Below are 20924 nucleotides of genomic sequence, written 5' to 3'. Positions count from 1 at the left end.
AAATTTGCTTTGAAGCTGTCAATCTGAATAAATATAAAAATCTAGCAGTATGCCTGGATGTATGCCTTTATCATAAATCTCTTGATATTGGTTTAGAATCTTGATGCTTTTATGTGAACTTTTCATGTGAACAAATACTTGAATGATCTCATTAAACCTGCCTAATAAATCTGCTCTATATTATGAAAATCTTGCCAAGACATTTAGTAATGCAATTAACTAGAAGAAAGGTCTAAGTCAAAAGTTATTTTCACAGAAAAACAATATATTTGTTTTATTCAAATTTCATTTTTAAAGGCCTTTGTGGTGATTGGTTCCTTTAAAGATGCTTTTCTGTGATATGTTGTTGAATTACAATAAAATATGCATCATACCTAAAATAATAGTGAAGAAATAATTCCCCTGCTTATTGCTAACTAGCAAGTCTGTGGCTTCAAATGCTGTAACATATTGCTGTATTCCCATTCTGTTGCCAGACTTAATCAAGTGTTATTTGCTTGCCTGTGGATTATTCAGGTAGATAGATCCCCAGGATATCTTAAACTCTCTTCTTTGTAAAAGGCAGCAATTAGAATCTTTATTTCCCTTTGAACAAGTCTGCTTCATGATTCACAATTTCTGTCAAAATTTTCTTGAAAATCGCCTTGTAGTTTGTGAGTGCAAGAGTAAACACGCTAGGAAAAAAAACAAATCCAAAACCAGCAATCCCCAAAACCAATGCTAGATCATGCTCTTTAAAATTAGTGAGCTGATTAGTTAAACTTTAAAGCCCAAGCTGCATTTGAAGATAAGGTTATAGGTTATAGTTCAATAGTTATTTATAGGTTTTCTAGTTCTAGTCATAAAGATTTCAAATGGGAATTACAGTCTTGGTCTATGCTGAGCCTTGTCAGGGGAAATTTGTCTTCCATTTATTTTTACTGGGACCTAAATGAAGTAGTACTCAGTTTGTCTTATCTTGATATACCCTAGAAAAGAATACCATATTGGTTTGATTTTTTAAAGAAGCAAAGTAATTGACCATGACTTCTACCATTAGCACGAGAAACCTACTTGTTTGGAATTGAGGAGCCAAAATTCACATGGGTAATGGGCCTGTGTAATTTCATGTTTTTTGATTTTTATATCCTAAAGAGCAGCTGATTTCTTGAGAATAGAGATATAAACCCATTTCCAGTCTTCTCAATCCCTTTATAAAGAACAAAAACTTGTTAATTTTCCTTTGTGTCATTGCTAATTATTGTCCAATCTTGTGATTTCGTATGCTGTTGAAAAATCTTCTCAATTTTAATTATTTTTTTGCTATGAATTTTCAATTTTTGTTTCACATTCAACCTAGCAGAATCCAACTGTAACTCAAAATTAGAAACAAGCTGATTCGAATAAAGTTCTCAGCAAGTGGCATCTTTGAAAGATGGAAAGTACAAGCAGTTGCTAGTATGTGGGAAAAAAACACAATACTTACTACAGTGAAACTAAGGAAACAAAAATTATGTTGTAAAAGAAAATATTTTCATTAGCTTTCCAACAAACCCCATTGAGAAAGGACAGTCTTAAATGATTCAAGCAACAGTACGTAGTATGTCTTCTAGAGTCATAGAATCATAGAATGGTTTAGGTTGGAAAGGACCTTAAGATTATATAGTTCCAACCGACCCCCTTTGCCATGGGCAGGGATGCCCCAAACTAGACCTGTCACCCAGGCTCTGTCCAGCCTGGCCTTGAGCACTGCCAGGGATGGAGCATTTACCACTTCTTTGGGCAACCTGTTCCAGTGCCTCACCACCCTCACAGTAAAGAACTTCTTCCTTACATCTTATCTAAACTTCCCCTGTTTAAGTTTGAACCCAGTACCCATTGTCCTATCACTACAGTCCCTAATGAAGAATCCCTCTGAAGCATCCTTGTAAGCCCCTTTCAGATACTGGAAGGCTGCTATGAGGTCTCCACACAGCCTTCGCTTCTCCAGGTTGAACAACCCCAGACTTTTTCAACTGATCTTCATATGAAAGCTATTTGAGCTCTGATCATCCTCATGGTCCTCCTCTGGACTTGTTCCAACAGCTCTATATCCTTCATATGCTGGAGACACCAGAACTGCATCATTTCACCCTTTCACGTTAAAGACTTTCACATACTCAATCCCCTTAATAAATGCAGTCAAGCTGTTACTATTTACAAGAATTTTACTTAGAAATCACGTGCTCATTTTTTTCACTTTGAGGATGTATAGGCACTGGCACAGGTTGCCCAGAGGTGCTGTGGCTGCCACATCCTTGGCAGTGTTCAAGGCCAGGTTGGACAGGACTTTGAGCAACCTGTTCTAGTAGATGTCCCTACTCATGTAAGGGGTGTTGGAAGTAGATGAACTTTAACGTCCCATCCAACCAAAACCACTCTATGACTTTACTTTAATTTGCAATTAATTTTTGTGGAGCTCTTATTAAAATGCTGTCAAATGTTACCACATAGCTTGGAGTCCTGAAGAAGATGATGCAGGAAGTAGCAGACAGAGGTGTCTGAAAGGATTCAGAATTGAGTTGTTTGGGAGATAGTAGTCAGCATGTTACTGTTAAAAACTCTGTGGATAAATAAGTAGTTTGGTTTTGAATAATATTTTTGTCAGGAATAAAATAAGTACAAGAGAAAGTAGTTCCAACCTGCTTTTATTTTAGAAAATATAAATACTTGGTCATATTCCATGCATATGAGCTCCTACTCGATGAAGAGAAGATACATCTCCTTCTAACATCCTCCCTACTTTTTGCCCTTTGTTGGAGATGGTATGTGTGTTCTAGCAGATAGAAGGCCTATAGGTATTGCCTTCCACCCAAGGAGAAGCAGAACGTACTGCATTTGAGCTCTTTTCTTTGCTCCAGAGGAGGACTGAATTGTTGTGATGGTAATCTAGCCTTATGCTTACTTTGAGGGTCACATGGGAAGTTCTCAGAAAGCAACTGTCAGGAAAGAATAATTTCTGTTGTCTTTTGGACAAGGGAATTGAGCTGGGCAGATAATTTGCTTTTAAATATGAAGGTCATTCTTCAGCCCTGTTTACATGATGGTACTTTTACTGGTAAAGAGAAAGGGCTATTATCACTTGCACAGTTGAATACATTGTGAAAAGTGTACTTGGTGTAGAATCTGAAGCAAATCACTTTGACAAGTGAGCTTATATACAAATTGAGGTTAATTGCAGAGATGTCTCAAATTTTCTATTATGCTGACCCTCACTTTTACTAGATAATTTACAAAAAGCTTCTAATGATGTGATTACTTTCTTTGTTCAAGACAAACTTGATATTATCTATTTTACAAAAACCTGAATACAGTAAAAATCCTTATGTGATTTTTTCAACTGTCAAATAGTCCAGTATGTGGCTGTTTGTAAACAATAGGTTTGTGCAGTAAGATATTGTAATATATTATGTGTAAAATCTGGTCATTCCTACAGGATTTAACTTCAGTAAGTATTATACAAAGTGAGAAAATGTATTTAGAACTGTTTCATTCCCTTGTGCAATCTGCTAAATCACCCATGACCATGCTGGCCATTTATTGCTACAGTAGATAGTGTAACAATATCCCTACTCCAACATTTGAGAGAGAACTCTCAAATCAAAAATCGATCCATGGTAGAGAAAGCAAGAATTCCCCTTCCTTGCAGAAAAAAAACCCAACAAAAAAACCCTGAAATGAAACTGCTTTAGAAGTGTGAGAGTGAGACTCTGAAGTCTTCCTTGTATTAATTACAGAGAAGAAAAAAGTGCATAACCACTTCCCAACTATGGCCTGCAATCAGAGCCCTTTAAAGGTTTAATGAAGCAGAGTACTTGAACATAGCAGAAACGTAGCTGAGTGAGTGGATTGGTGATCTGAGACAGAGTGTTGTTAAGCCCTACACAAATGATGATGAACACAGAGGCATTGATGAAGGAGGTTGTCAGGATCCATTCCTTCACCTGCAGTTACCATAATTATCATGCCTCATGGTGGCCAAATGGGAAACTACACTTGGTAGATATCAGGTTCTGGTTTTAGTAAAGTTATTCACTTTTAACTTTGCACACCAACTACACTAAAGCAAAAGTCACATATGCTTAAAATTATTTAAGCAAGGACTTTGTCTGAGTGCAATCAGGAAGTTACAAAGTGTTGTGTTGTGACAATAAAAAAGTTATCAATCTACAGAAGTTGCTGCTCTATTAATTGAAAAAACACACCCAAAACAAAACAAAAAAAACCCCCAACATTTCTGTGACTAGTTTTGTGACTGCTCTTAATTATTAACTTCTAACCAAAGCTGATAGATTTTCCCTGAAAACTTCCTGGAAGTTTGGTGATTTCTTAAAGTTGTAATTGTTTAGCCATGCCAGCATTGCCAGTTTCTGCAAGATAAAACTTTTTCCATCCTCCAGTCCTTCTGTTATCCACCCGTTTCATCCTCCAGTTCAGTGAAACTTAGACTCGTGACCACTGAAGGGTTATATTGTATGGCTTTTACCATGTGGTTGCTCATTGTCCTACACAGGTATCAGAACCTGTGGACCTTCCTCTTTTCTGCTCAAAGTGGCGATTTCCTTTCTTTCCCTGAGCTGCTCATCTAGTTTTTGTAATGATTTTACAGTACAATTGCTTTCATTTATTTGCCATCCTCAACGGATACCTCTTTCTGCAACACAGAGAAGAATCAAGAACATGCATGGAAATGAAATAGAGCTTTGTTAAACTGATTTAAACTCATCTACATTTGAGAATTTGCATTTGTTTAATTAAAGTAATTAAAAATTTATTTTCCTTTTTTTTTTAAGCCACTCTGTCAATGCTAATCAGGTCCTTGTAGTGCTTTAGTGCTATATGAATTAAAACAAACGCATTCTGGCTTGTGGGTGCCTGACTGCTTAGAGTGCAACTGAACATCCTCAGGGAGTAACAGAAGCGAGCAAGAAGAGAAGGGCACAAGAAGGGGCACAGGCAGAGGGGGATAGCAGAGTGGCAGAGCAGTCCCTCACCCACTGGGGGACAGGTTTGCAGCCCCTGGACAAAAACATTTTATGTCATAAATAGTGCTTTTTAAAGAATATGTGAGGCCTTGTTCAGTCCCAGCAAATGAGTGTATGCATTTATTTTATGGGAGTATGTAACAGAGCTGTGGACTCCCTTGAGGCTAGAAAGGCCTCACAAGGAGATCCGGAAAGACTAGAGAGCTGGGCAGCCACCAACCATATGAAATTTAACAAAAGCAAGTGCTGGATTCTCCACCTAGGATGGGATGATCCTGGTTATACACACAAACTGGGGAGCAAAAGGCTGGAGAGCACCCCCATGGAAAAAGGTTTGGGTTGACGGCAAGTTGAATATGAGTCAATAGTGTGCCCTGGCAGCAAGGGCCAACCATGTCCTGAGGTACATCAAGTACAGCAGAGCTGGCTGGTCAAGGGAGGTGATTGTCCCACTCTACACTGCCCCACTGCAGCCCCACCTTGAGTACTGTGTATGGTTTTGGATGCCTCAGAATAAGGACATCAAACTATCATAGTGTATCCAGAGGAGGGTGACTGAGTTGGTAAAAAGCCTCAAGGGCAAGACTTACAAAAAGAGGCTGAGGTTACTTCACCTCTTCAGCCTGGAGAAGGCTGAGGGGTGCCCTCATTGCAGTCTACAGCTCCCTCAAGGAGGTCAGTGGAGAGAAAGTGCTGATCTCTCTGGAGGCCAGCTGTAGGATACAAGGAAATGGAATGTAACTGCACCAGGGGAAGTTCAGGTAGGACATTAGTTAGACTCTTCTCTGGGAGGGTGGCTGATCACTGGAAGGCTCCCAGGAGAAGTAGTCAGAGCACCAAGCCTGTCAGAGTTCAAGGGGTGTCTGGATGATTCTTTAAGTTATATGATTTAGTTTTTATGCAGTCCTGTGAGGAGCAGGGAATTAGACTTGATCCTTCTGGGTCCCTTTCAACTTGAGATAGTCTATGATTCTATGAAAAACAGTGTGGAATCAGGCCAGGAACATGGCCAGGCAACTAAGAGCTCAATTTGCCAGAGAAGTCTCAAGGGATGAAGCAGGTACAAGGTCAATCCAGACAGCAAAATTTGTGGATCAGGACTAGCAACACTATAAGAAAGAAAACAATGTATTTGCCTGTAAAGCATTCTGAAAAGGTCCTATAGCATTTCCAAAGCAAAGGAGAAGAAATCTCTGACTAATCAGAAACGTAATAATTACCTCATCCTTGTCTTTGCTGTTGAATACACACATTCACAGATCACACCAATTCACAGATGCAAGACTGAGAGATATAAGCACCTACAGCTTATGTAAAGCTCACTGTTAAGGGTCCTTCAGATAGCTATCAGTTGTCAACCTCAATTTTTCAATATACTCACTTTGAACTAAGTAGAATAGGAGCTCTTAGCACCAAGGAAAAAATGAGGCCCTCAGGTGTCATAGGTTGGCATCCTGTACCACTGTTCATTTTATAAAATTTAATTTGAGCTATGTTAGTACTTTCTAAATTATGTATGACTATAAGCCAATCAGTTGAGTACAGGGCTGCATTTCCACACATAATAAATACATTAAATACACAGTATGTACTAGTGTTTTTATAGATAATTTTCCTTCCAAAATAGATTACTCTTTTTAGGGCTCTTTGTACTGAAATGGAGAAGGTCTTTCTAATTTCATTCTTGCATTTTCTGCTCCACTGCATGAATGATAAAACTGTGATTCAGCAGTTGTGTAGAAGACTGCATCTGTCTTATTAAGATACTTACAGTCTAAATTTTCTTTCTGGAAGGTACATGCCGTCTCATTGAAATGATGCCAGCAATCTAAACCTCATTTATTCCTGAATGAACCTGGCAGTAAAAATTCTAGTTTATACAAGTTTTTATTTTCTCTTCCCACCTTATCTCCAAAACCAGTGTCTTGATATCAGTAATATTTTTAGCCAAGAAAAAACCCAAACATTTGTGTTCATAATATGATTATGAGGTGTTACTGTAGTTTACAAAAATTGATCTTGACCTCTTGTACTGTTGCAAGTACCATTAAATGTAATCCATACGCTTTCTGTTTATCAATATTTAGCATTTTATGAAGGTCGCTTGGGTTTTCCATAAGCTGTGAAATGTTTTTTTTTAACTTCTATGAGTATAGTTACAACTCTAGTGACTTCAATGACTGGACCACAGACTGTCTTATCAAAGTTGGGAATGTGTTTAAAAGAAAGAGTGTCATCTGAGATTTGACTGCCAAGGTTGTTGTATAAATATTTTTTACACAGCCAATTGTCAGCTGCATGGATCAGAGCTGGGCTGTTAGGGGTCTGAACACTTTTTTTATGTGTTTCATTTTTTGTGACTGTTCAAATGAATTTATAGTTCCTGGTTTATGCTTTTTTACTTTATAAGCTTTATTGTTTCTTTATGTCATCTGCTGTAAAACAGGCTCCCTGCTAGCTTATATGACCTTTATAAAATTTTCTACTTAGACTGTTATATTTTAAATTCAAACAAGTTAACCATCTCAGTTCATTAAAACAATGCAGTAAGAGAGAAATCTGTTACTGATTTCCTAATTTCACACTCTCTCTAACGCAAGCTGCACTACTTCTTTAGATTACACTGTGATTTTTTTACACTTTTTTTTGTTTGCTTGTTTGTTTTATTTTTTAAGTCAGGTTTTCCTCTGAGTGAAATGACCACTTCCTCCTGTTCACTCAAGATCTAGCCCAGCAGATATAAATGAGTGGAGCAGAAGAGGGGAGAAAGTTTAAAGAAATAGAAAATAACTACTGCAGATGATGTGAGAGGAGTGCCCGAGTTTTTCCCCCTGTTTAGTTTTTTTTTTTCCCCAAACAACATTAAATTATTCAGAAAATAGTCGTGTCAATGGCAGTATTTAAGTGTACAAAAGAAAAAAGGTCTTGAATCTGTCCTTGGGTTGGCTAACAACTCTCAGGATATAAAATAGTTTAAATGTTTGTCATCCCTGTCTTGAGAGAGGGAAGCTCTTCCACATTTGTACACAGAACTTGTCATGCATAAACGTGGGCAATGGAAGTTATTCTGTTTCACCCTGTTCTGTACATTAAACTGTCGTGAGTAAAAATGTGATGAGTGTTGGACAACTTCAAATGTGAAAATATTACTAGCACTTTAAGATAATTGTGATTAACCAGTGGGAAAAAAAATGCAACAGAAAGTGATCATACATTAGAATCTTCAGATGAAGGTAGGATGCTAAGCTGTATTTTAATCAAACACAAGTTATTACATCAAGTTAAATGAGTCAACTGTTATGACCTGAATTCGCAGACATGCAGGTACATTACCAAACATAGTTATTTCATGGCAGCTGCCCATGTTTTCCTTTTTAGCTCCTGACAGATGCTTCTTTTACTGAAAGTTACTTTAACTGTCTTATGTTTGGTGCTGACTAGTAGCAATCATGAGGATAATTACCATCGACTAGCTAACATATCTTGCAGTTTTGTAGAGCTCTAAGGAGAAACTTTTTGTGATTGAGACATTGCTATCATGTACATACAAACCCTGGCATGTCTAAGTCAGACTCAAGACTACATCCCTTCATCATTGACCCTAAATTATACCAAACAAAGAAGCCAAGAATGAAGCTGTGAAGTCACCTGACTGTGCCAAGACAATGGCATATATATTTTCATAATGCAGAAGTGTAGCCACTATAAACTTGCTTCCATTACAGAAGCTCAGTCCAGTCCTTGACAGTGTCAAGTTTCTCTGAGATGCCTAGTCTTTAATTTACATTAGATACTTGCCTTGACAGTCAGGACAGATGGCCATGTAGACCACATGAAAAAATTAGTGAAGTGATGCAGTTATCTTAATAAAACATAGGAGCAACAATTAGCCACAGCATTCTCCAGCAGTGACTTTGTTGCAGCCACAGTTAATGTATAAACTATTTGTCAATGGGTTACAAAGATCTGTATAAAATATTGTGTAATATACATTCCTCTTTAACATATAATGGCATTGGGCAGGTATTTCAATTATTCATTTTTTATGTATCATTCTGCATCCTTTCTTTACAAAATAAAAGTAGAAAAAAGAAAGTTCAAAATAATATTGTTTCAAGCAGTAAATGTGTTGAACTAACTCAGCTGTGGGAGTAACAAATGTTGCCCTTAGTGAAGACACATCTGTGAGTGTACCAGCAGTGTAGATCTTTACCTCTGTTAGTGAGCTGGGATACCTCTTGTGAGGGGCTAGGGGTCAGGGCTACTTGCTAGTCACTGGATTTAGAGAGTTAAAACTGCCTAATCCTAGCAAAGATACACCTGTGAAAATATAAAAGAAGAAAAGCTTTTGTTTTTTCCTCTTTGGAGCTAATAAACAGGCAGGAATTTGAGAGATTCACAGTTTGTTCATATACAATAGATTTATATCACAAACATCCTTGCCTGCTGAGCACTCCCTGTCTGTTGCTAGTTGTTTTGCTGCTGGTGACCCATCTTGACAACCTGAACTGATCACAATTTAAAGAAGGGAAATATTTTCTCTTCCAAATGTGACAACAAATTTATTTAATTATTTATTTAATAATGGTTCAATTGTGTTCCAATTATCCATTTGTAAAGACTAGCCCCATTACATACTGTTTACATAGCAGACTTGAATAGCAGAGTTTAGGGCACTGATAACTTTTTATCAAATACTGTAAGTCATGAATGTTGGTAGCATTGTCACTTAGTGTTTTGAATGTCCAGAGAACTACATAACTACTAAATCTTTGTATTGCTATTTTTCAGTTTAAAGAAACAGCATAATCCTGAAGACTCGGAATGATACTATCCTTTAACCAAAACTTGTAGACACCTTTTAATGCTCTTGCAGTTTCTGTCAGAGAAGTAAGGTTATACCTGCACCACTGTGGCTCTAGCAGCCCTACTGCTGTACCATTTACTAAACATTTTGCCAGTCTGAGTTTTAAGTAACAGTGTCAGTAACCGTTTCTGTAGTGGTGAATCATTTGGAGCATAAGTGCAAAATCTATCTTTAGATTTTGACCCAGAAGTGTGGAGTTAGTATCTCAAAAGACTATGCCATATATTTTAAATATATTCCAGCATATATTTTATGATCTTTGTCTGCAACAAATACCTATCAAGAATGGACATTGCAATACTATTGAGAATCAAAACATAAAGGTTAGAATATTCTAAATGATTAAATTTCTGATGAAGCAAAAACCAGTGTTGCAAAGATCTGCATGATTCCCCATAATGTTTGCTCTTGATATTCGGCTCTTTGTAACATAATTTGAAGTATTATTCTTGCTTTCTTAAGGTTAAGGTGTGAAAGGGCTTCCCTCAAACTCTGCTTCATTAAAGTTTGTGTTTCAAACCTGTTTTGGATATGCACTTCTCATAAAAGTATAAAGGCTTAAGTTTCGAATGGCAAAAATAATAATGCCAAGTTTGAGTTAGCTGAGTTAATCTTTTTGTGCTTCAAATTGATATTCTGTGTTGACAAGATCCAGTATTTACAGTGAGTGTCAACACATTTCAGAGTTTGTCAGTACTGTCCAAAACATACAGAATAATACATGAACGACATATTTAAAAGATTTTATATTAGAGCCAGTAGAATTTCTGAAAAGTTTTGTTAAACCCACACTACCTTGCATTTCTTCCTCCCACGTTTTCATGCTGCTAATACTGCAAACATTTCCAGGCACTAAAACCAAAATAATTACTTTTCTCCGTACTAGTTTCAGACACAAACCTGCACCATCAGTCCTTCTGGTTTGCATTTTCTTGTTCCTATCTTTCTGTTTTCTGTGAGAGGACTTTTTTTTTTCTAGATAATTTTCAGGGGAAAAAAAAGCTTTTTTTAAAGTAAAGCAGTATATAAGTCAATTAAAATGCACATAAGAATGGCACAAACATTTTGAGATTTAATAAAATTAGAATTCATCTTGATCTAACATGAATCCACTCTGAAAAACAACCCAAACAACTAAACAAGCAAACCCCAAAATAATAAATAGCTTGTTTGAACTTCTGTCCCTTGTATAGACAGAGATGAGTGAGAAGTGCATTCTCAGAGTGTGCAAAAACTGCCTGCATACTTATATTCATCCTTTCCCCCTCTCTCCTTGCCTCTTCTGTCAACCTACTGCTTTTGTAGCAATTCTGAGCAGCATGTTTTACTTGGAGAAAAAGGTGACAGGGACCTTCTGCAGGAAACTGTTGGATTTGACAGGCTGGATGGAGCTAGGGCTGCATTTGCTGCTGCCTGAGATTGAGGAATTCATTTTGGATGCAACAACCAGAGTGGGAAGAGTAGTGTGTAGTGTGGGAAGAGCTGTGAAGCAAGTGTTCAGAGCAAACCCTAAAGCTGTGTATACAGCTGTGGAAGAGAGGGAGAGCAAACTGATCTTCACAGAAAAGGGGAGCACTACCTAGAAAGCTTGTAAATTTCTTTGTGTGAAGGGAAAAATCATCTGTAAGTACAGATATTTTACTCATTTGTGCTGTTTACTGTTGGTGACATTTTTGATTTATTTCAATTTCTGTTTTTTTTATATAAATATACTTGTCATCATACAAGAGAGAAAGTGTCTTGCAGCTCAGAATCCTAAAAAATTCATTGCAATAACCAACACAGAAAACCACTGATTGTATTCTTGATAAACTCCTCAAAGTTCTTTCATACCTGCTCGAGTGATCAAAGTCTCTTAGAGCAATATCCTCAGTTATTGTGCAGGGTCCCTTCTGCTATCTGTGAAAGCACACAGGTAGAGGATAATGCAATTAATATCGAATGGAGCACAATGCTTGAAGTTCTGCAGACATAGAAGATCAGGTATTGAGAAAGACTATCATGTGGAAAAATACTTCCTATCGAATTTTCTATTGCTGTTCTTTACCAAATTCTCATAAGCAGATCAAAGGTCCTATTATTAGAAAGATTTCTGTAACAGTAGCCAATCTGTGGTTAATTCAGCCTGGCTTCATCTGCAGGGTGGACACCTGCAGTTAACTGGAGGAATTGTGGGCATTTTCCACCAAATACTGTCTAAGCTAAAAGTAGAAGTTGTGAAGGAAAAAAAACCAAACCAACAAAATAATGCCTTAGGTTGGTTTCATTGTGAGATTTTTAGCTGTGCACAATTTTATTATTGCCGTTCTTATTTTAAAGTATATTTTAACTTCTGGCATTTTGTAACTGTTGGTTTAAAACATTCCCATTTTTTGTTTTGCTGATGTTAGTTCTCATTTTTTTTCTTTATTCTATTATAACAACTGCCAAGTTTCCAGCTACATAAATAAGTTATCATCAGCATCATTCTTTATTTTTGAAATGTTATTTTATCATATAACAAGTTCCACTGAGTTTAATGTTACACAGTCTGGGAATAATTTATTTCTTTATGTGCTTACTGAGCACATGGAGATATTTAAGATTATGTCTTATGGACAGTTATTTTTCTTAACAACCATGAATAGAGATGCAAAATTGTTTTTTTTTTTTTTAATTAAGCCTCTGTTTTTGCCATTTAGTAATTTGAAGAGAATTGATTTTTGTTTTCTATGCCATGAGTACAAAAAGTGTTTTTATCACATGTGGCACAATTTTACAAAAATAATTTTAAATGATTCAGAATACAAGATTTCTCTTGGCCTCTATGGAGATATTTTAAATTGCATATTGATTTGTTTTTCTCTGAATTTACATTGACATCATGTCTCTATTCTTAAATTATTTTTTACTAAAGTGTATTACCACTCTTTCAAGAGTATACACTATATTGTTATTGCTCTTTGTTTTACCTCACCATTAGTACTTGCTTTCCAATGTTACTTTTAAATAATGTGCTACAGATACTTACAAAGTAGATGAAAATATTTTTAGGCAGTTTGTCTTTAATAATTTAGTGTTAGGATGGCCAGACTAAGATGACATCTGACTTCCTTTATAGTCAACAGTGAGAGAGATTCTCCTCCAAAAAGGTGATTCATCCCACTTTAATTGTCTGTTACCTTCTGTGCACTGACTAGAACAGACAACTTATCCAGAAGGCTTAGTTTCTTGGCAGTAGTAGAGGTTAAATTTGAGAATGTATCAAGCTACTCAGAAATATCAGGAAACAGATTTTGTCAAAAAAGAAGGTGCCTGCATTTAGAAAAAAAAAAAAATAAAGTGACGTACTTATTGAATTTGGGTGATTTCAAAGGTAGAAAATACTTTCAGATTCTTCAGAATCACAATTTTGTTTCCTAAGTATCCTGTTAATCCTATCTGAGATGCCAAACTTGGTATCCAGTAGAGACAATGTGAGAAACAGACTTAACTCCTAAAGTTCTTTTGAGATAATACTTTAATTCCTGAGTCACTGACATTTTTAACATCTATATATGCATCCAATACTTTTTTCAATAACTTTTGTGGTATATAACTAGAAAACTTCTCTGGAACCCCATCAGAAAGGAATGATGATCAAACATTGCTGCACAATGAGTGGTGCATTGTCATAATTAGCATCTTAGGACAGGAACTGATTAATTGATTATGTATGCTTGGAAGAGTTGCCACTGAACATAGGTCTAATCCCAGAAGCAAAGAAGGTATAGAAGTGCATGTTCCAGCATGTAAGATTCTTTAAAAATAAGCATAATTTTAAGAATCATATTAATATATTATATATAGATTAAATAGATTATTTCTATCTAGTATCACATATGGCAACCTGAGAATGATTTTCAAGCATCTGATTGCATTTTGCAGTTTTCTGTGCCTTTCCCTCTGTTGTTTTTTGCAACAGAAGTAAGCCATATTGTATTTCCATTACAGAGTGGAATATTTGGGCAGCTATAGTAAAGATGAAATATGGTTCCTACAATACAGCATAATGGTTAATGAGGCTGAGTACGTACTGTTGTTGACTTAAACACAGAAGCCAGGTATTCTTATTCCTAGATTTTACTAACATCCTACTTGTTAGATAAATAAATATACATAAATATATGCTTTCAAAGTCAAAGGTGAAGTTAGAGTTTTTCAGCCCTTTTGGAAAAGGTGAATATAAGGTGAAATGGACAGTTAAAACAGCAAGTAATTAATTGAGTGTCTCTGTTAACAGGAGGAAGGTCAAGTGCACATACCTATTGTGATTACAGTCTGCACTGCAAGCAGCTGAGTTGTTTAACCTCAGAGTAGTCACATTAGAAGGCTGAGAACTAATTAAATGAGATATTACTTCAAAATAGTAGCTATTCTTCTGAGTCACTGCAGTATTTTGAGGGTTTCCAAGAGTGACTTGTCATGTAGTTTTGCAGTACCAGTTAGCTTTATTGCAGTGAAATATTTTAATTAGTTTTCAATTTTAATCTATTTTTAAAAAATGTTATTTTTTTCATAACTTTAGCTAGCTTGCTGAAATTTTTAAAATTTTTTTGGTGAAATATATTTGATTTTTTTTCTGAGTTTTTAATGATTTTGTCTTGTATGTAATTCTGAAAGTTTTTCACATGCACAATTTTGATTGCTGGATCCAAAGTATAGAAAGGCTAGCTTAATTTTGTCACATAGGAGTTATATGTCTAGGTTACACTGGGGAGAGTCCATAGTTATCCACTGACACAGATCCAAATTATCTATGATAGCCTTTCAACATCTATGAAAAATGCTGAAAGTCTGGTGCTAATCATGTCTTATCTAAAGATGAGGCAGTAACTATATAGCATGATGTAGATATAGCGGGGAAAGCTCAGTTGCTTTGGAAGTATGCAGATCTTTATTCTTTTCCCCCAAACTCTTTCTTCATTATAGTCTATTTTTCTCTGAATGTATGACCCTTGGAGAGATCTTTACTGCTCTGTTTGAAAACTCAAGAATAAATAAGAATTTAGAGAGGAGCTAAGGAATGAGGCCCCATGAAAAAAGGAGAGAAGGAACAAGCAGGTGTATCCAGGAATTGAAGAGCTTGAGTGAGTTGTTTGCATGTTCTAATATTGCATGGCTACATGGCAAAGTGTATGACTCCTATACTGAGGCTTTGTTCAGATTGTTGTTTTTGTTTAAAGATTACTCAGAATTCACTGTGAAGTTTCAAGGAAGCATTATTTTAGGTTATGCTCTAACAGTTTAAGATTTAATAAAAATAAAATACTACCTTTCCAGCAGTATGTGCTTGCAATCTGTAATTATTATAAAACAGTACTTTCTGTAAAAACCAAGTAGATTTTTGGCAGTGAGTGATTTTTCTTTTTAACAAAGGTTTGACTAAGAAATGCTAATGTGATGTGGAGTTAAATTAAGAATTACAGGATGTTATTAGAAGTACAGTTTTGCTCATTTTTTTAATTATATCTTTTTATGCATTTTCTACTGGAGCTGCTGAGCAAATCAAGCATCACAAGGACTTATGCCTAACTAGTTGGTGCAACTGCAGTCTTGTAGTACTAATTTTGTAAATTATGGATGAAAAATGGTGAATGTTCAAAATGGCTCGCTAAGCCACCAATTACTAGGACTTGAGCCTGCTTCCTCAAATTTAGCTCAGAGGGAATCGAGGATCAGTTGGAGAATGTTTTCCCATGCTCTCATTCTCTGCTAACATTGTCAAAATTGCATATGATTTCTGCATAGTAGTTCTGTTTGAAAAACTTGATTATCAATTCATTCCCTTAAAGTTACAATACTAAGGTCAAAACTGGTTCAAACGTTGCTACTGACGGATGAGCATGGACTCAAGTGGCGTAGAATATCATTTGGGAAATGCCTTTTTAGTAATTGAAGGAGAAGAAAGACAAAGGAGAAAATAAAATTACTTCAAGACTTTCAGTAAATTCCCAGTATTTAAAACAAGCTCCTTTTGCATTATGAGTTTACTGTATAAGATCTTCTGTGCTTCACTTATCCTGCTAGGATCTTAGGATATAGGCTAAAAAGCAGTTTTTATAGAGAAGCCTGTAAAACTTCAGTTTCAGCCTCTTAAGCACAATTTGCTGTGGGTGCTCTTGAGAAGAATGTAGTTAGACAAAGAATGGAATAAGGATCAAATAACACATAAAAAAGTGGAAATGTTATGCAAATGTTATAATTCATCAAATGTTAGTTAGCTTCTGGAGCAATTGTTTAAAATTGTGCTAAGTAGTATAAACTAGAGTAAATAAATAATCCAAATGATGGAAAGGGAAAAATTTAGGAGCAATATTGTGACTGAAGTACTCATTTGCTCAATCAGGAAAGGAGAAAGCTTTCAGAGAATTGTCAGCATTATTATCTGGCAATCACTTTCTAAACAGTGTATTTTCCTGATGTCTGTATTTTCCCTCCTGTCTTTCCTGGCAAATGTATTTGGTAGCACTGCAGTCCCAAACTGTTCAATACAGGATTGAACATAGAAGAATAGATACTTGTATAAATTTATGTATGCATATGTAAATATGTGTGTGCATGTATATATATGTGGTTTTTCTAAGTGAATATAATTAAAAATAAAACCATAAATATGTCATTTTTAGGGTTGTCAATATTGAGGTAAGAAGTAGGAAAGAATATCAGTGCTTTCCTGAAATAGAACAAAGTGTCACTTTCTAATGAGATTCAACTATTATTCTATGCTTCCTAAAGAAACTATCTCCTCATATGACTTTTTTGATTGTTTGTTTCAGCCTACGGTATTTGGGATACATCACTGATAAAACCCAAATGAAGCTACCTAACCAGTCTTCATCCTCATTATTTTCTCTTCATGATGATATACAATGCCTTCAGCATTAAAAGCATTAAAAAAAAAAAAAAAAGGAAATCACAGAATCCCAAGGGCTGGAAGGGACCTCAAAAGATCATCTAGTCCAACCCCCCTGCAAGAGCAGGGTAACCTAGAGTACATCACACAGGAACTTGTCCAGGCGGGCCTTGAATATCTCCAATGTAGGAGACTCCACAACCCCCCTGGGCAACCTGTTCCAGTGCTCTGTCACTCTTTCAGTAAAGAAGTTCTTCCTGATGTTAACGTGGAACCTCCTATGCTCCAGTTTACACCCATTGCCCCTTGTTCTATCACTGGATATCACTGAAAAAAGCCTAGCTCCATCATCCTGACACTCACCCTTTACATATTTGTAAACACTGATGAGGTCATCCCTCAGTCTCCTCTTCTCCAAGCTAAAGAGACCCAGCTCCCTCAGCCTCTCCTCATAAGGGAGGTGTTCCACTCCTTTAATCATCTTTGTGGCTCTGCGCTGGACTCTTTCAAGCAATTCCCTGTCCTTCTTGAACTGGATGCAATATTCCAGATGCGGCCTCACCAAGGCAGAGTAGAGGGGGAGGAGAACCTCTCTTGCCCTACTAACAGCACCCTTTCTAATGCACCCTAGGATGCCATTTGCCTTCTTGGCCACAAGGGCACATTGCTGGCTCATGGTCATCCTCCTATCCACCAGGACCCCCAGGTCCCTTTCCCCTTCATTACTTTCCAGCAGGTCGACCCCCAACCTGTACTGGTACGAAATGGAACAATGGAGCTCTTTCCAAGTCATCTGCTAACATATACCTTTTAAATTTAGAACTAAATGTCTGTGTAGAGGGGTTGAGGTGTGACTGTGTCCCAGAATAGTGTGTAGGCTGGAGGTTAGGATGCTATATTGTTGTATCTTGAAGTACTTGTGGATGATACAATAATTTGAATTTGCTCTAATCACTGGAATGATCTACCATCACCTCTACTTAACCTTTCTATCTTAATTCATTTCCAGACAAATGACCAAATGTGAGAGGCTTTAATCCAAAGTTAATTATGTTCTGATGACATGGGCATTTGTTTTTCTTTTTTTTTACTGCAGTGGACTTGCTCATCAATTTTTAGTGAAATCTGGGTGTGGAGGAGGACTATACAGCTGAAAGTTAATACAGGATAAGACAAACATAGGGTTAAAAGAAAGAGCTAGGATTATTACCAGAAGCTAATTGTGACAGGTTGCTTCTGCAGATTTGCTAAGACTGCATCTGGAAATGACAAACAAATCATGATCCTATGATTCCATGAAACACCTACCAAATGTCTAATTTTCCCTTGGTAAATTGTTTATCTTAAAACTCTGAATCTGGATTGCGATGTTATCATTCATGTCTTTGTTCATGAGGCTGGGATTTCTGCACTTCACTGTACATAAATTTAGCAGTTTGGAACAAACTAGAAATTGTTGTTAAGGTAGAGTGAAATGTCCCACTGTCAGAACGTATTCCAGGCAAAGAGGACATTGCTTTTTTGTTCTATTATTTGCAGCCAGCCATCCTGTGATCTGTAGGTAAAGTTTAAATAATTGTTTTGACAGATAAAACCCAAAATATTCATTAGTCTTGGATGTTACACAGGCCACTGCTTTATTTTTATGTTATACAGTGGTCATTCTCCTGAGCTGCTTGAACAAAGAATACTGCTGTTTAAAGAGAAATTGGCAAAAATATGTTATTCTCAAACTCTATGGCTTAAGGGACACACTGCTAGACTTGCCTTTTTTCCACTTTTCTTCATGCAACAAGGAAAAGTGACTGAGTAGCAAAGAATTCAATCCGCATCTAACAAGTGGGTTTATTTTCTGGAGATGTTTTTCCTAGTGCATTTCTGATGTGCTGCTAACCGCTACTTGTGCATTAATATTTGTAATGTGCTTGAGAGCTTCATAGTGATTTTGACTGTTTCTACTTGCACTGCTGTCCCTAATTCGTGCCTAGCCAAAAATGTTTATACGAGGATGAAGAGATACTTTTACTGAGGAAAATGTAAGCTTAACGTTTTGAGAGTTTGGAAAATCACTAAGGAATGGTGTCTTCCCTGTGAATTATCAGATATGGATCTGGCTGGTAAATGTACGGATGGTCGTTACTCATTCATTTATATCTTCTGAATGCCATCATTGGGAGAAAAAAATATGTTCACTGTGTGTAAGAAATCTCATCTATTACTACACAATATCATTCGAAATAAACATGCCTGAATACAACCTTTTATATAAGGAGAATGAAAAAATACAGTGTAATTTAGGAAAGGTCCAAAGTGGTAAATCAACAGTTTCTATTTCATTCTGTTTTGAATGACTAACATTTAAAAAAATACTGCTTGTTACCTCACTCAGATATCAGCGTCAGGGAAAAACTAAACCATTACGGCTTACAATATTTGGGGCTTTTTAAAATTCTTTCATTGTTTAATTTATTCTATACCTGCTGCAAAATTTCATAGACACAAATTGACTCTATCTGCATGGTTTTGTGATTTCCATAATCAATGAAATCCCATCATTGCAGTGAACATCTTTCAGGAAGGCATCAATCTCCATCGCTTCAGAGCTAGTCTTTTTTACCTCCTGTTCAGTCACTGTAGCTCTTGAACAAAACATTCTACCCGCCTCTTGAAAATTCTGGCTCTAAACATACCAGTGTTATTGGCCAGTTTGAGCCTGCTGCTCCCTCTCTTATCAGTCCTTTGCCATTTTAGTGAATTGCAGTCAGAACGTTAGTATAAAGTTTATCTTTAAACTGTTCTGGCTTCAAATAAAACAGATATTCCTGATTTGTAATAACTATCTATAAGGAATTCCTTGAAGTCTTTCTGATAAATTATGTGCATCAGTTAAATATGTTGTTACAGGCAGAAAGGGAACCACTTGTAGAACAATTACTCATATCTCAGATTTAGAGTGAAGTTTATTCAAGATCATTACAATTTCTTGCATCAGGAGGGCAAGTTAAGGGAGAGGTTCGTAATTACATTAAAATACATACATACTAATCAAGTGAAAATGCTTACATGTGGAATTTCAAAAAACCTTTGAAAATAAGGTGTTAAACCAGAACAGAACTTTTAAGAAGAGCAAACTTAAAATTTTGTTTCAATTTAGTCTTTAAAAAATGCTGAGTTCATCACATACATTATGCATTGTCATTTCTGTTACTTAAGTTTTATGTAAAATATTGCAATATGAGTCTAAATGAATGAAAAATTAAATCAACAGGAAAACGTTTTTTTGCAAATATTTTAAATTTATAGTAGCTTGTAATAATAAAGGTGTGGCTTTTTTTTTTGACTGTGCTCTGACTATAAGAAGTGGTCAATGCTTGAATGAGTGTGCATCGAAGCCTGCTAGGGAGCATCATCAGAAAGTGCTGTGGATACTCTGTATATTTAAATTATATGAACATCTAAAATGATTAACTCCTCCCAGGAGGAGTATTCTCAGTCTGATAAAGGACACAAAAAACAAAACTGAACTGGAATATGCAACTCTTCGGGTAAAATTAATGCTAAATAAAATCTTACTGTAAATGATTCCATAAGTTTAAAATTCAACTGATATGTAGGAAATCAAAGTACGGTCTTTATTCATGTTCACTGTTCCACACTGCTTTGTGAAAATAGGGTTTCATGCCTGGCAAATGTAAAGTGAAACAATTTGATACTGTGAAATTCAAAATTACGTTTCTTGAATTTTCCTTTCATTACACTGGAATATAAATATCTTTTCACTATATTCACACACACACACAAACCTGAACCACTTTTAAAATGTTTGGAATACTTTTTTTGTCTTCATATGAAAAAAAACATTAATAAGTCTCAAATGGGTTTTTTTCTTTCTTCCTTTTTTTTTTTTAACTTCTGGAATTGAAATTGAACTGCAAATGCCTTTAATCATACAGCAGTGCAGGTGAGCTTTTCATCCAGACTGATCTCAGCTTTGCTTTTAAAGCAGTCGAGTCTTTGTGTGTTGCCACTTGACTAGAGATGAGCATAAAGGTACTGGTCAATTGTGAAGATGACCAACTTTTTAGGAATAAAAACTGTAATACAGGGTTATTCCAATTGCGTGTCTAGGGGGCTTTACTTGGATTATGATAGGCAGAACCCAAACATCGTTCCTATATAC

General features: G+C 36.1%; 1 protein-coding gene across 2 annotated transcripts in view; it reads left to right on the top strand.

Annotated features, from left to right (window-relative positions):
- IMMP2L (inner mitochondrial membrane peptidase subunit 2) overlaps positions 1-20924 on the top strand; it is a 473442-nt gene that overhangs the window by 293220 nt on the left and 159298 nt on the right. The window lies entirely within an intron of this gene.

Source organism: Melopsittacus undulatus, chromosome 5 (genome assembly GCF_012275295.1).
Source record: "Melopsittacus undulatus isolate bMelUnd1 chromosome 5, bMelUnd1.mat.Z, whole genome shotgun sequence".
NCBI lineage: Eukaryota > Metazoa > Chordata > Aves > Psittaciformes > Psittaculidae > Melopsittacus > Melopsittacus undulatus.
The sequence above is the reverse complement of the archived record's forward strand: the minus strand, read 5'-3'. Positions and strand labels throughout refer to the sequence as shown.